The sequence below is a fragment of the Protopterus annectens genome, chromosome 1.part2 (assembly GCF_019279795.1).
Source record: "Protopterus annectens isolate FY-2018-M chromosome 1.part2, PAN1.0, whole genome shotgun sequence".
Taxonomy (NCBI): Eukaryota; Metazoa; Chordata; order Ceratodontiformes; family Protopteridae; genus Protopterus; species Protopterus annectens.
This window is the reverse complement of record NC_056727.1, coordinates 325373056-325388211: the sequence shown is the minus strand read 5'-3', so window position 1 is coordinate 325388211 and position 15156 is coordinate 325373056.

Sequence of the window (15156 nt, the reverse complement as noted above, 5' to 3'; positions counted from 1 at the left end):
AGAAACCACAGCCCAATTCACAAGCATACTGCCCAGTCAGAGGTGATGTTTGCCTGATGTACAAGGCCATGTCCAATCCAGAATGAATGGACATGCTCCACTGCAGAAACCCCAAATCCAGCAGAGACACCACAGTGAGATATCTGAACCTCCACACATAGATAAATAGGATGTGCTGGAGGGACAGATCCATAACCCAGAGGCTCCTTACACTCTGGAACAGAATCTCAGTCCATGATAGGCTGAGCTAAACACTCATACTCAACAAGAGAAATCTGGTGAAGTGCATGGGAGATAGTAGGTGTACACTGGGGGCCATCCCTGTGTCACATCTAGTAAAGTAAACCCTACATGGGCATAATATGCACATTGCAAAGGGTGTCGAAACTCACACACAGTCTGTCCATGCTCAAACAAGGCCAGGGCAGATAGCCTAGTATGAACCTATGAAGCTATGACGATACAAATTGTGCAGGACACAAAGGATTATCACACAGCTGTCCTACCTGATGGTAGGAACCATGGTGATAATCCACAGATATGCTCTGCAGTACTCTAACATCACAAACAATGCACCAAACCCACACACATTGCCAACATCCTACCTAACAGATTCTTTGCAAACTCCCCACCAGCACCTAACTGCCAAATATCTATCCCAGCAGAGTGCTGGCCCCCTGACATTGCAGATGCTGAGGTAACAGCCAGCATCTACAAAGCACACCACACAGCATTAATGGTACCAGATGGTGTCCTGGGTTGTGTCCAACAAGTACTGTAAGAAGAATGGAACACCAAATAGCACTACTGTGCACTATCAGTCTTACCACAGGATATGTACCCAAAGAGCAGTGTACAGCAACAGTGGTCCCTCACCACAAAGGTGGTGCCTGAATGGATACTGCAAACTATCACCCCTCAACCCTGACTATCTAGGTTGGCAAAGTAATGGAGAGGATGATCATGGATCCCAGGAAAAATGAGATTGGGTACCTACAGACATTGGACCCTACCCAGTGTGGCTGTCATAAGGGCAGATCCTGCCCCTTACACATGTCTGACTCATGTGAAATGTGCACCAAGGCCATTGATGTGGGGAATGTGGATCACACAGCCTATCTGGACCTTGCTAAACCCTTCCATATGATACCCTAGTTGGTCAGTACAGATAAGCTCACCAGCCTAAGTATAAACCCCTATCCAAGTAGATGGGTTGCAAACCAGCTCAAGGACAGAACTGATCTGGTCAGACATGCTGCAACCATGTCAGACTGCAAACCAGGTACAACTGGCATCCCACAAGGCATGGTCCTGGGACCTCTCTTGTATGCTATATATGTCACATAGGTACAGGCCAACATGGAAGGACTCTGTCTGAACAGGTTCGCAGAGGACTACAAACTGCCCACCATATCGGACCCTCCAGCTGACACAGGCAACCTACAAAAGGCACACATAGTAACAGACAAGTGGTGCCACAGCCATGTCAACAAGCTAAATGAAGAATAGTGTATAGTCATCCCCTGTGGAAACACAGTACATGGCCAGAAATTATCACATAGGCGTTAACCCAGTAAGTACATCAGGAGCAATAAGAGACCTGGGGACACAAGGTGATAGATATCCTGCATGTGACAACCATGTGTCTGTAGTGGTTACAGAAACATACCATATACCCACCTAATCATGAAGGTAAGCACAGCTAGGTCAGGGTAGGTCAATGTGCCTCTCCAGTCATCCATCAGCAGCCTCACAATTGTGTACAATGGCCCTTCAGGGATGTACCTTAGCAGACACCTGCATAAACTGGAAAGACCCCACAAATACCCCACCAGGAGGATCGCAGAGCTGTAACAGATGCCATGTGTCGCTTGATTAAACAAACTGCAGCTCCACACAATGCCATACCGTCTGGCTGGAGGTGAACTGTGCCTGATGTATAAAGCCATGACCAAGCTGGTATCAATGGACATTTGGCACCATGTAAAATCTGAATGATGGTGACCTATGCAGCTGACAAGCCTGAACCCCAGCACAGACATAAACAAGACATGCTGTACCGATTGGTCCATAACCCAGAAGCTCACTCCACTCATGATTAAACTCCCAGTACAGATTATCCAGGGAGTCCCTCATTGACTGTCATCCAGAGGAATCATGATGACTGGATGGGAGATGGTAGGTGTACCCTGGATATCACCTGTATGTCACGGGTAGACAGAGGCACAGCACACTAACCTTGACATATGTCATGGCAAACACCAATAAATGTGTGTTGAAGGACAAACACTCTCTGACTAGCATTACAAATGGACTAGGGCACATGGCCATTGTTTGTCACTGTCCACACAAGTTGTGGAATACATTAACAATGTCGGACAATCATGTACTATGCTGTCCATATCTGAACAAAATGCAACATGGTCATATCTGCACAACTGGCCCTCAACCAGTCTGGTGTGCTCACTATAAATATTACAAGCAGTGATAGGACTGAAACCGATGATACTGTCCACCACAGTGAAAGTACTGCACCAGTACACTATACGACAATACACTGTTTGGTCAGTAGGAAAGGATGTTGACAACTGTATGCAAACTATCCCATGGTGACCCTGCAGGCACAGCATAATGTCTGTTAGGTTCAGACACAAAGCAGTTTGGCAGTAAGAACACAACCTGATGTCCAACACTCAACTGTACATGTGAAATATAGATGACGTCCACACACAAACACAAATGTGGTGGACCACAGATCCCAACATAAGGAAAGCTCACACTGGGCATGCTCGCACACTTAGATAAATGAGACGTGTCAGTCAAGAAGCCATAGAAACTGTGAACTGGGCATGCTCACACACTTAGGCCATGTCACAGTTCAGCAGTTGCACACACATATCTGGCATTTGTATGTGTTAACACAGGAACCTCCCACAATACAGAAATCTGCCCAGTCCACACAGTGAAATTACAACAGAGACATAAGTAAAGTACTGGATCCCACTCATATGCAAACATCTTCCACAGTACACAAGTTGTTCATAGAGATAGGGAAAGCTATGGCAATAAAGACCCACAAACAGTATATGAGCAACAGATACTTGCATCTGACAGGTAAACATATGGCCATAGAGTGCAATACTAGGCTGTTGTCCCTAGGGAATACAGAAGGCTATCCACAGTGTATTTGGCATCTGCCTCTGCAGTACAGTGGGCCACTGTGCCTGTGCAAAGTTAATGCATAGATATGCTCTCCCCTGTACTGATGGATAGTAACAGATGTACATACCTCTTCATACATAATGATGTCAGCACACTATACATATGTCAGGAGCACAAATGATACACAGTAATTTGAAAAGCGCGCTCTGCTACTGCGTCTCTCACAAGTGTCATAGCATAGTTAGGTAGGGGTTTGAATCCTGCAAGTGCTCAGTGTGTGTGTGAATGTGTGTTGGGGAGCAGTGTGTGTGCAATTCCACGTGTAAGAGAAATGTTCCTTTTGGCAACTAGTACAACACAACACATGCTGCATATTCCACTGTCTAAACACTGATGATGTCAGCACCCTATAAGTACAGCAGGAGAAAACAAGCCTCCCAGTAATGCAAATAGTGTGCTCTGCTACTGTGTCTCTCACAAGTGTCATAACATAGTTAGGTAGGGGTTTGAATCCTGCAAGTGCTCAGTGTGTGTGAATGTGTGTGGGGGAGTAGTGTGTGTGCAATTCCACGTGTAAGAGAAATGTCCCTTTTGGCAACTAGTACAACACAACACATGCTGCATATTCCACTGTCTAAACACTGATGATGTCAGCACCCTATAAGTACAGCAGGAGAAAGCAATCCTCCCAGTAATGCAAATAGTGTGCTCTGCTACTGCGTCTCTCACAAGTGTCATAACATAGTTAGGTAGGGGTTTGTATCCTACAAACGCCATGTGTGTTTTTGTCACACAGTTTGTCCATGTGTGTGGGGTGTTGTTCCCAATACTGCATGACATACATTATATCAGTAATGTCAATGCACACATGATGTATGTGTGTGCCACCTACACATATGTACCTGTGAACTTTAATAGTTCCCATGTCCGAAGCTTGCCTCATGTGAATACATGGAATATGCATTAGACAACTGTATGACTGTGGTGTTCTGTGCAGGGGCTGCATGTGGTATGTGAATATACAGTGTGAGTTGTAGATGGTGTCATCCCACCAGCGTGGGCTACACGACTGGTCTGGAGCATATAGTCCACATGTTGGTGATGAACAGGTGCAGCATGTTGTCACCTCTTGTGGGAGTGGTAACAAGTTGTTCCATAGCAATGCATGGAATGAATGCTAAGAACCCTTCAGATAGGGTCTTAGAGCTAGAGTAATGCTCACACTCTATGTTTGGGTAGTTGCAGTCCACCCATATAATGGTGTTTGTAGAGACCGTCATATTCCCAGTGTTGTCAGGAAGGCCACGTGGGTTTCCTGGGTATGGGAGGGTGGTATGTGCCAGGCTATGGACCTGAAGGCAGTCTAACCCACTGTTAGTTGCACATGGATAGGCTCTGATGCTTTGTGCTGTGCCACCAACCTGGGGTGTGTGTATCTGAGGTGCCTTTGGATACATCCCCCCTGTTCTGGTTTGGTGCATGTGTAGGGGACGACAAGCATGGTATGAGGTATGACCTGGTTGTGATAGTGTGCACCTGGGAGCCTTGTACAAGGAGTTTGTTACTGCATGGATATTGCTGTACCCCATGCTAAGGACAGTTTCCACTGCATGCATCTTGAGGTTTACACTGCTGCTGTTGAGTAGCATTACTATTAGTGTCCTATCCCGTGTGATACCTGTGTAGGTGGCTATGTAATGTCAGCCTTGCATACAAAGGCACTATGTGTGTAGCAACAGCCTCTGCCAATATACAATGGCCCATGGGTGACAGGTGCAAGCTGTCCCTAGCAAAGCAATGTGGCTTGTCCAGCATGTAATCCCATGCTAAAAGGCATTGGATCCCCTTTGAATGTCACCGAAACATATGGTAATTGTAGAAACTGATCATCCTGTCTACATATTGTGGCAGCATTCTTGGTGAGGGTAAGATGCTACTCAAGGTCAGGGTCATGCCAGCCTGTGCCACAAGCTCAGAGAGCCCCTCTATGTCCCCTAACATGTAGTCCAGGGAGGTGCGTCACAGGTCATACACACTGGCACAGACAATGACTGAGTCATATTTCTACATGCCTTGGAGTGACCTGTATGCTTGTGTTATGTGGTGGATCATAGTGCCCGACAGGCATCTCAGCGTGACCTTCACCTTGTTCAGCCTGGTGAGCAGGACCTCAGTGTACCTGATGATAGAGGTACCTCATACAACTGTAGCAGGTGTGTTGTCAAGCCGTATGGCCTGTGACTGTTTGGCACACAGGCTTTGTGAGCTATGTGTTGCACATGCTCTGCTCTGGCTTAACGTTTGCTTGTGTGTCTGCTTTGCAGGTGTCAGCTGCTCAGGCAGGATGCTATTCTGAGAGTCCAAGAATGCACCTGTGTGTTTCTGTGTTTGGATTGCGGTCGTGGCAGGTCTATGTGAGACTGGTACTGTATTCACTGTAGTATCCCACTCCACCTGACAGGGTATGGCAGTACTGAGTTAAGAGAGCATAGCCCCCAGTTTGGCTATGTGGTTGCATCTCTCACGTGTGTTGTAAGTGTATGGGAAGGGGAGAGGGTTGTCTGTGTACATGAGGCAGCTGTAACATTGCCACATGACTCACAGATTCACCAACTGGACCAGAGAGTAGATTGACAGGTGACCTTTGCACATGCTACCATAGCATTGTGAATCCCATACTAAGTAACGACACATAGGGCCAATGGGGAACAAGGTACTCAGGGTGAGTATGTGAGGGTGTAGTGCTTCCGATTTGTTAGTGCTGGCATATATGAATGCTGTCTTGAGCAAATGCGAGGTAAGTCATATGCAATGTGTTACAGGCAACCTACATGCAAACAGGACAAACAGTGACGTTCTGTCAAGTGAGACATGGACATCAGTACAGTAAGCAATACAGATGTCACTAGGGATCCACAGAGGCACTGTAAATCTGCACTGCAGGTGGAATCAGTGTTTCAGGAACATAACAAGCAAACATGCATACAAACAAAGCTACAGTCAGCAGGCCTGTATGTAGACTATGCTACAACAAACAAGGTGTATGACTTCCAGTAGGTAACAGTGCATATATGCAGGCACTATAAGCCTGTACCCAGACATTCACAGGTCAGACGGGCTGGGTCCAGCCCCACCCCCCACAAGTGTATAGACCATGTACCTTCGTAATGTTGAATAACTGGCCTGATACCCAAGTGCTCATACCTGTAATAATACACATTTCAAATAACAGACACTGAGCCCTCACTCAGCAGTTCCAGACTTAGTATGATGTATGCTACCTGTCCTGGCACCACAGTATCCTTGACATGTATGGAGACTCTCCCTCCTGTCATAGTTAGTTCTGTGTTTTGGTGCTGTCATGCATGGTATGAGGTGTGACCTTGTAGTGCTAGTGTGCTCTTGTGAGTCTTGAACCTGTTGTGTATTACTGCACAGATATCAACATCCTCAAACATCCTCATTGCAGAATCGAGTGTGGACAGCATGCAACTCGCAGTTGACATGACCATCATTGAATATCAATATGTACATTTTCATATCCCCTGTGCTACCTATGTAGGTGGCTATCTCTTGACAGCCTCACCAACTGTATGCAAAAATGTGCAGACAGTACACTATGGTAATTACTATGGGTGTACAAAACAATACAATGACATTCATACTGTAACTGCATCAGGCATGCTGGGATATACCCACAATGATATCATTACACTGTACTGTTGTCAACATTATACTATTACAACACTTCTGTGTAGTCACCCTGTTTATCAGAACCATGTTAACCTGTTCCTGAACCGATGTTACAGATTGCAGGAGGTGGCACAGTTTCATCATATGCACAGGGTGTGTACTTGGTATGCCTGAGTCTGCCACTGATACAACCAATTGACATGTCTGTGTGTGTGTGTTGGTGAGGGACAGCAGTACAAGATGGGGCAATGTTGATGCAGTGTGTGTGTGTATGCGGTAGCCCTAGGTGTTATCAATTTACATGTGTTTATGCATGCACACAGTCCCACCTCATGGTTGCCATATACAGGTGTTTGTGGACAGCCACAGACTGTACCTGCCAGGTCAAACAGATCACTGTCTGTGGCCATGGACACAGTACCTGTGCCTGGCAGGGGTGCTACAGACCGTATCAAGTACTAAGCCAGACTGGGTACTGTCATCAGAAGCAGGTGCTTGGTGACTGGACACAGGTCCCTGTTGGGACTGTCCAGAGCCACGTCCACGTGGTCTCCTGGGGGGTCTGATGACAGCACAGACCCAGCATTGCTGGGGCTGCTGCTGGCACTATGTGAGCGGCCGTGGGCCTGTTGTCATCCGCGATGGCTGCCAGCTGCTGCTGTTGCTGGCATACGGCCACATCGATGCCTCAACCGTCCACCATTGCCCTGGCTCATGGACATGTAGTTGTGGAACAGATCTAATGTGTACCCCCCAACGTCTGTCAATGACCTTGGTGAAGTTACGGATGGCAGCCACATCATCATGCATACTGTCGCTCATAGCTGTGCGACATTATCTCAGCTCCCTCAGACCCTGTCTGGTGTACCGTTCCATACGTGACTGTGCCTGCATTACAGCCCAAAACATAGCTGAGGTTGAAAGACCTCTGTGGGCACGTCTGACAGGGGCAGTACACCCATGGATGCTCCCACGAGAACCCATGGATGTCTGCCTGTGTGGTACCATGTCAGGACCCTGGCCATGGCTGCTGTGTGAGGATGCATGTGCCACCGATACCACATTACCCTGGTCAATGCCCACTTTATCCTGTCCATCACCTAGGGACACTGGTGACAAAGGATGTATTGGCAGGATGACTGTGCACATTGATGGGGTCGACAGCTGTGTACTGTCAATTGGCTGACCAATGATGGACCCTGGCACACCTCCCTGTGCCATTACACAGGTATCATCATTATCACTATCCACAGCTGCTGATTCAGGTTCCCTGCTGCACAACACCAGAGCAGCACCAGAACCTGTGGGATTAAGACAGGAAACACAGTTTACAATGTGTACACAATGTCACCACTGATACATACATGCACACATGCACACATTGGCACATGGGCACATGCACACATGGGCACATGGGCACATGCACACATGGGCACATGCACATATGCACACATGCACACATGGGCACATGCACACATGCATACATGCACACATGCGCACATGCACGCATGCACGCATGCACACATGGGCACATGCACACATGCACACATGGACACATGCACACATGCACACTCCTCAGTATATGAGATATCAACACACAGACACAAACACACCTGCAATTAAACACATAGCACTACTGCTTCAGCCTATTATTACTATTAGTATCAAGAGTATTGAAGGTAATGTTATTACACACTCACCAGCATGGATAGACTGCCTTGCTGTTACACCAGAGGGACCTGCAGAAATGAGACATTTATTGTCAGTGGGCACAACTGTGCCATTGATACTGTGAGTATGATACAGTTCAGTAGTGCAACAGTTATCTTCCACAGGTCTACTGCTGATATTGAGAATATCACTCTTGCACAATAATTACCAAGATTACAGCTACAAACCGAGGACACACCTCACGCATGCATAACCTAACAGTGTACAGAACGGTAAACTATTCACATGGCATGTTACCTGCACGCTCCATGTCCTGCTGCTGGGTGGCTCCAGCCTCCATCATTACACATGTATGCTGCTGCTGTTGCTGTTGGGCTAGAGCCACAACACTTAGGGGTAGTCCCGCCAGTCTGGTGAGGGGGGGATGTCTAGCCACCCCACCACCTGTGGCAAGCTGCTGCCTGTGGATATCCGACGCACGGTGACGGACATTTCTAATTAAATCTCTGCAGTGATGGCGTACCTGCTCATATGTCCGGTTATATGTGCCTATGTCATTTATACGATGGACCAGGTCTTGCCAGAGTGCAGCCCTCTCCTGCTGGTTCTGGCTGGTGTGGGAAAAAAGTATTGTGAAATCCCGCACCAGGCTCTGGTGTAGCTCTTCCTCCTCCGCAGCGAAGTACACAGGGTTTCGCTGGTGAACCATAGCCCTGAAAAGGAGAAGGAAAATATGTCAGCAATATCTGTCAGCAAACTATGGCACACATAATACACATAATACTCGACTGTAGTGATATAACGTAACCACCATATATAGTATCTGTCTGTCTATTGGGGATACACATGTAAATGACCAGATATCAGTGCTCATCCGACAACTGTGCAACAGTACCTGGCACACTCCATACGACAGACTAGTATACTGCAGCAGTCAACACACTGGTTCAGGTCCAATGCACAACCTCACACTGGGGGTTTGTATCAAGGTACTGTATGGGGAACATTATCAACCCATGCACTGCATGCAATGCACGTTACATATTTCACTGGTAATGCACACTACTCTTACTTGCCATAACACTACCTACACCACAGTGACATACAGGGTAACACAGCACAACATATGGCAATGTAGTATGTGTTGATCGCAATACCTCACACATCTGTCTCTGGCCTCACACCAAGGACACACACTACCATGACAGACAGACAGTCATGGTGAGCAATCACACCAGTACATAACATTCACCCAGTCACTGGCACACTCATTCCACCTCACATATTTGGTTTTCAATGTGTTCATGGGTGTGCATTGTGTCTTAGGTAGGTAGTATGCTTTAGGCCCTGGGCCTACAGCAGCATACTGTTATGCTACCCTGCCCCTTGTGACACATGTGCTATGATCGTACCTGCTCCTTACAAACAGTTACACAGGGTGACTCATATGGCATATTACCTATCTGCATAACATTCAGCAGGGGTATGTCTGACATCTACTCATGAGGAGCCTTGCTTCTTAATTCTGTGTGGTTTACTCCAGGGTATGTCGTATCTGTGGGTAGGGACCTGTACCTCCACCATGTGCTCTATACTGCAGTGACAAGGACGACAGACATAGGTGATTTGTGTTGTGGATGTTGGAGGTGTTACCATGGTTGTTGGACAACTGTCATGGGTGTGACCAAACTATGTATATCCAGCAGTGGTAACCTCTATGTAGGTAGTCTGTGTGCGCTCTGTGGTCTTGTCAGTCACTCTGCATAGGTAATGTGTTTGAGTGCATTGACACAGTTACTTGCGTATGTCTGTGTCCTTCTCCATATCTGTAGCTGTCATGGGAGGTACATACCGTGTAGGACATTGTGGGGTGTAGAGGGGTACAGTGACCTACATGTCCATAGCTGACACACCATGTCCGCTGACACATTCCATGTACAGGTATTACAGGACTAGTGTGCCACTGTGTATATCAATGGGGAGCCTATTGTACACTTGTTGCCCCTGTTCCCCCCTGACATATGCAGTGGTGGGCAGGCATGCACATATGTGGTGGTTACTGGTGTCAGTGTTTTGGAATGGGGTATGGTACTCCAGTATCCACACTGGTGTTCACTCAATGCCTTTTTCACCAGGCACCTGTTGCAATACATCTGCACACATGTGCATATATATATATATATATATATATATATATATATATATATATATATATATATATATATATATCTATATATATATATATATATATATATATATATATATATATATATATATATATATATATATATATATATATATATATATATATATATATATATATATATATATATATAGATATAGATATAGATATATAAATGTGGGGAGAGAGGGGAGAGAGAGAGAGAGAGAGACAGAGGAGTGAGAGTGAGAGGGGTGGGACAGAGAGAGAGAGAGAGAGATAGTCATATACAGACATATCTGTTGTCAGTCAGATCTGTCTGTATATGTATATCTATCTACATATATCTATATATGTATGTGTGTATTACATATATCTGTACGTACATATTCTATCAATCTCAATGTCTGTGTAGTAAGTGAAACCTGGTTCAAGGTTCCTGAAAGCACACCAGCGGTACCAGGTTACACCTCGTATCATGCTTTTTGGCCCCAAAACTCAGGCCAAAACAAAAAGGGAGGGGGAGTGTCCATATTCATGAAGGACACCCACACCTCCAGGTTAGTGGCAATACATGACACATCAGAGACCATCCAGGTGCAAATAACCATAGGCAAACCTGCTATACAACTGGTAGCATGTTATAGACCACCCTCCCAATCTCAGGAACCACAGTCAGCCTTCCTGAAGACATTGGAGGATATGAATGTCCCACCACACACCATCATATTGGGAGACTTCAACTACCCTAACATACACTGGGTGCATTATTCTAGCCCAAACACCCTAGCCCAAAGGTTCCCGGAATTCACTAAGTCAAATGCAATGGAACAGCTAGTCACCTCTCTCACAAGGGGAGATAATATACTAGACCTGATCATCACAAACATGGGGACAATGTGCTACACACCAGAAGTATACCCCTCACTAGTCACATCTGACCACAAACTAATCACCCTGGATATACATATCCCACCTCCCCCACAACACAAAAGACTACAGTGAGAAACCTCTCAAATGCCGACTTTACACTTCTTAAAACTGAGTTGGTATCCTTTAAGCCAAATGGGCCAGTGGAAACCACATCCCACAATGCAGACTCCTTCACAAATGCTTTCTATGGACATCTCCAAGAATGCATGGATCATGCAATCCCAAATAAAACCAAGACCCTCTCCACCAAGGGCAGGTGTCCTGTCTGGTGGACCCCAGCCATGAACAAATTATATAACAAAAGAAGGTAGCTACTGCATGACAGAGCAGAATTCCATAAAGATAAGGCATCTCTGATCAGCACTAATGGAAAGCTACATTCTCTCTTACAAACATGCAAGGCCAACATTGAGAGGAAAATCGCCATGGACACTACAGATAACCGCAAGGCCTTCTTCTGCTATGTTAGACACCTGGGTGGAAACCCTCAGATATGTTCAGAGTTAGTTCACAGTGACAAAAACTACACTGAACACACAGATATTGCCAGCATTCTGGCAGACAGGTTCAGTGCAGATTTCTCCCCTCCCTCACCCCCAAATGAGGAATTACTTATCCCAGCTGAATGTAACCTCCCTGTCATCTCAGATGTCCAGCTGAGAACCGCCCTCAGCAAAGCTATAAACACAGCATCAATGGGACCCGACAGTATCGCAGGTTGCATGCTACGTGAACAAGAGGAACTAAACCCGCACATAAAATGCTATTTCACCGTAGCCTTACTACAGCATATGTACCTGGACACTGGCATACAGCAACAGTAGTCCCACTCCACAAAGGAGGCACCTCTACAGACCCTGGTAACTACTGCCCCATAAGCTTAACCAGCCTGGTCTGCAACGCTATGGAAAGAATCATTATGGAACGCATACACAGAGACATTGGGGACTTACAGACACTTGATCCCACCCAGTTCGGCTTTGTAGAGTGCAGATACTGCCTTTTGAACCTGGTTGACGTTTTCAAAACAGCCACTAGAGCCATTGACAAGGGCACAGCAGTCCATACAGCCTACCTGGACTTGGCTAAAGCTTTTGACACAATACCCCACTCTGGCATCATAGACATGCTCAACAGCTTAAATGTAAATCCATATGTCACAAGATGGGTTGCAAACTGGCTAACGGATAGAAACCCTAAAGTCAAAATCACTGGTGCCATGTCAGACTCAGAGCCAGTCACAAGTGGTGTCCCACAGGGCTCTGTCCTGGGACCCCTCATGTTTGGCATTTATTTCTCAGATGTGGAAGCAAACATGGGAGGGTAGTGGCTGACAATGTTCAAAGATGACTGCATACTAGGCGCCATAGTCGATACACCAGCTGACACATACATCCTACAGAAAGGCCTCACTGAAACTGACAACTGGTGCTGGAGTCATGGCCTTAAACTGCATGCCAAATAATGTATAGTCATACCCTTTGTGAAAGACAAGGTACCCACATATTATCACATAGACAGTAACCCACTGAGTACAGACAAAGTAATCAGAGATCTGGGGACACAAATTGATACTGACCTCTCATTTGACACCCACGTTGCCAAAGTGGTTGGATAGACTTCCTACCTTGCCCACCTTATCATGAAGGGATTCACATCCAGATCAAAGGAGGTCACTGTAGCCCTATACTCCTCCCTTATCAGGCCCATGACTGTGTACTATGCCCCATTTGGTATGTACCTCACCTGGCACTTGCAACAGCTAGGGGAACCCCATAAGTACCTCACCAGGAGGATCAAGGGTCTCCAACAAATGTCATATGCTGCCAGACTAAAGAAACTCCAGCTCTATTCCATAGCATACCGCCTACTTAGAGGTGATCTGTGCCTGACGTACAAGGCCATGTCCAATCAGGAATTGATGGACATGTTCCACCTCATAAAATCCAAATCCATCAGAACCACAAGAGCTACAGATTTAAACCTCAGCACAAATATGAATAGGACATGCTGTAGGGACAGATCCATAACTCAGAGGCTTCCCATACTGTGGAACAGGATCCCAGTTCATGTTAGGCAGAGACCCTCACTGACTCTCTTCATGTGAATTCTTGACGAGTTGATGGGAGATCATAGGTTTACACCAGGGGTCATCTCTGTGTCACTACTAGACAGAGGCACAGTAAACTAATGCTATTATGTAAGGGGGTCTTCACTGTGTCACTACTATACAGAGGCGCAATTTTCTAAATCTATTCTGTACACTGTCTGTAGATAGCCTAGTACTGTGAAACTATATATGTCTATGTATTTCTACATCCCTCTCTATCTATGTATACACATATGCATATTATATATATATATATATATATATATATATATATATATATATATGCATACATAACTTCGATATACATGCATTATACACATGATATATATATATATATATATATATATATATATATATATATATATATATATATATATATATATATATACACTCCTTTTTAGTTCCACATATGTATACACACAGTAACATACTGATGAACATCCATTACTGTACAACCTACTTGTACATTGCACTACAACCTACATTGCTATGTGCACATAGCTACCTTCACATACATATGTATGTAGAGCCTTCAGTGACAGTTGCAGTATGTCCCCGGCCCTATGCACATCTTTATATACATAGATACAGACCAATAACACACCTGGAGGGTTCACAGTATGTAGACTATTATACTAGTACTTGACATTACCTGTGTTTTTTGCAGCTGTTTGCGTAGGCTTGCAGTTACTTGGCCTGCTGTCAACCTCTTTGTTTTGTTGTTACTGTTTTTTTTTTTAATTTTTTTATTTCTTTCTTTCTCTTTCTCTTTCTTTCTCTCTCTCTTTCTCTTTCTCTACCTCCAGAGGGTGCAATGAAAGTATGTGATGGCCTCTGCACCAATTGTTAGCCAGCATTTACTAATTGCATGCAGCCTGTTGTGTAGTGATTGCAGTTCTCACTGTGATTTCAGGACAGTGCTATAAAAAAGTCTGTTAGGTAGGCGTAGCCCTTTCAGATTATCAGGGTGGGGACCATGCTGATTTGCTGTGGACACTGTTCTGTGAGTGTAAGGGTTGGTATGTCTCTCATATTTCAGGCTGTGTTGTAGACACTGCAATGCATGTTGTTCTGTAAGCTGAGTATTCCTTCCTCCAGTGTCCTCTTCTCCGTGTGTATGTAAACTGACACCTATGACTAGTAATACTGTGTATATGGGTGTGTGTGCTTTCCTGTGGGGATTGTGGTGTAACTGGTATATAGCAGTGGCTCTTGCAATCTGTTGCTATGGCTTCAATATTTGGCCTTTACATTCACTCCTTGTATGCCTGCTAGGTGTCTTTCCTGTAATGTGTTGCTATGGCTTTCCTATTTTCCATTTACATTCACAGCTTGTAATGCTTGCTATATGTGTTTGGGCAGCAATTCCCTATGTGTTTGTTGTGGTAGGGTGTTACTGCATGCAGTGTGGTCTGGCCATGGTGTG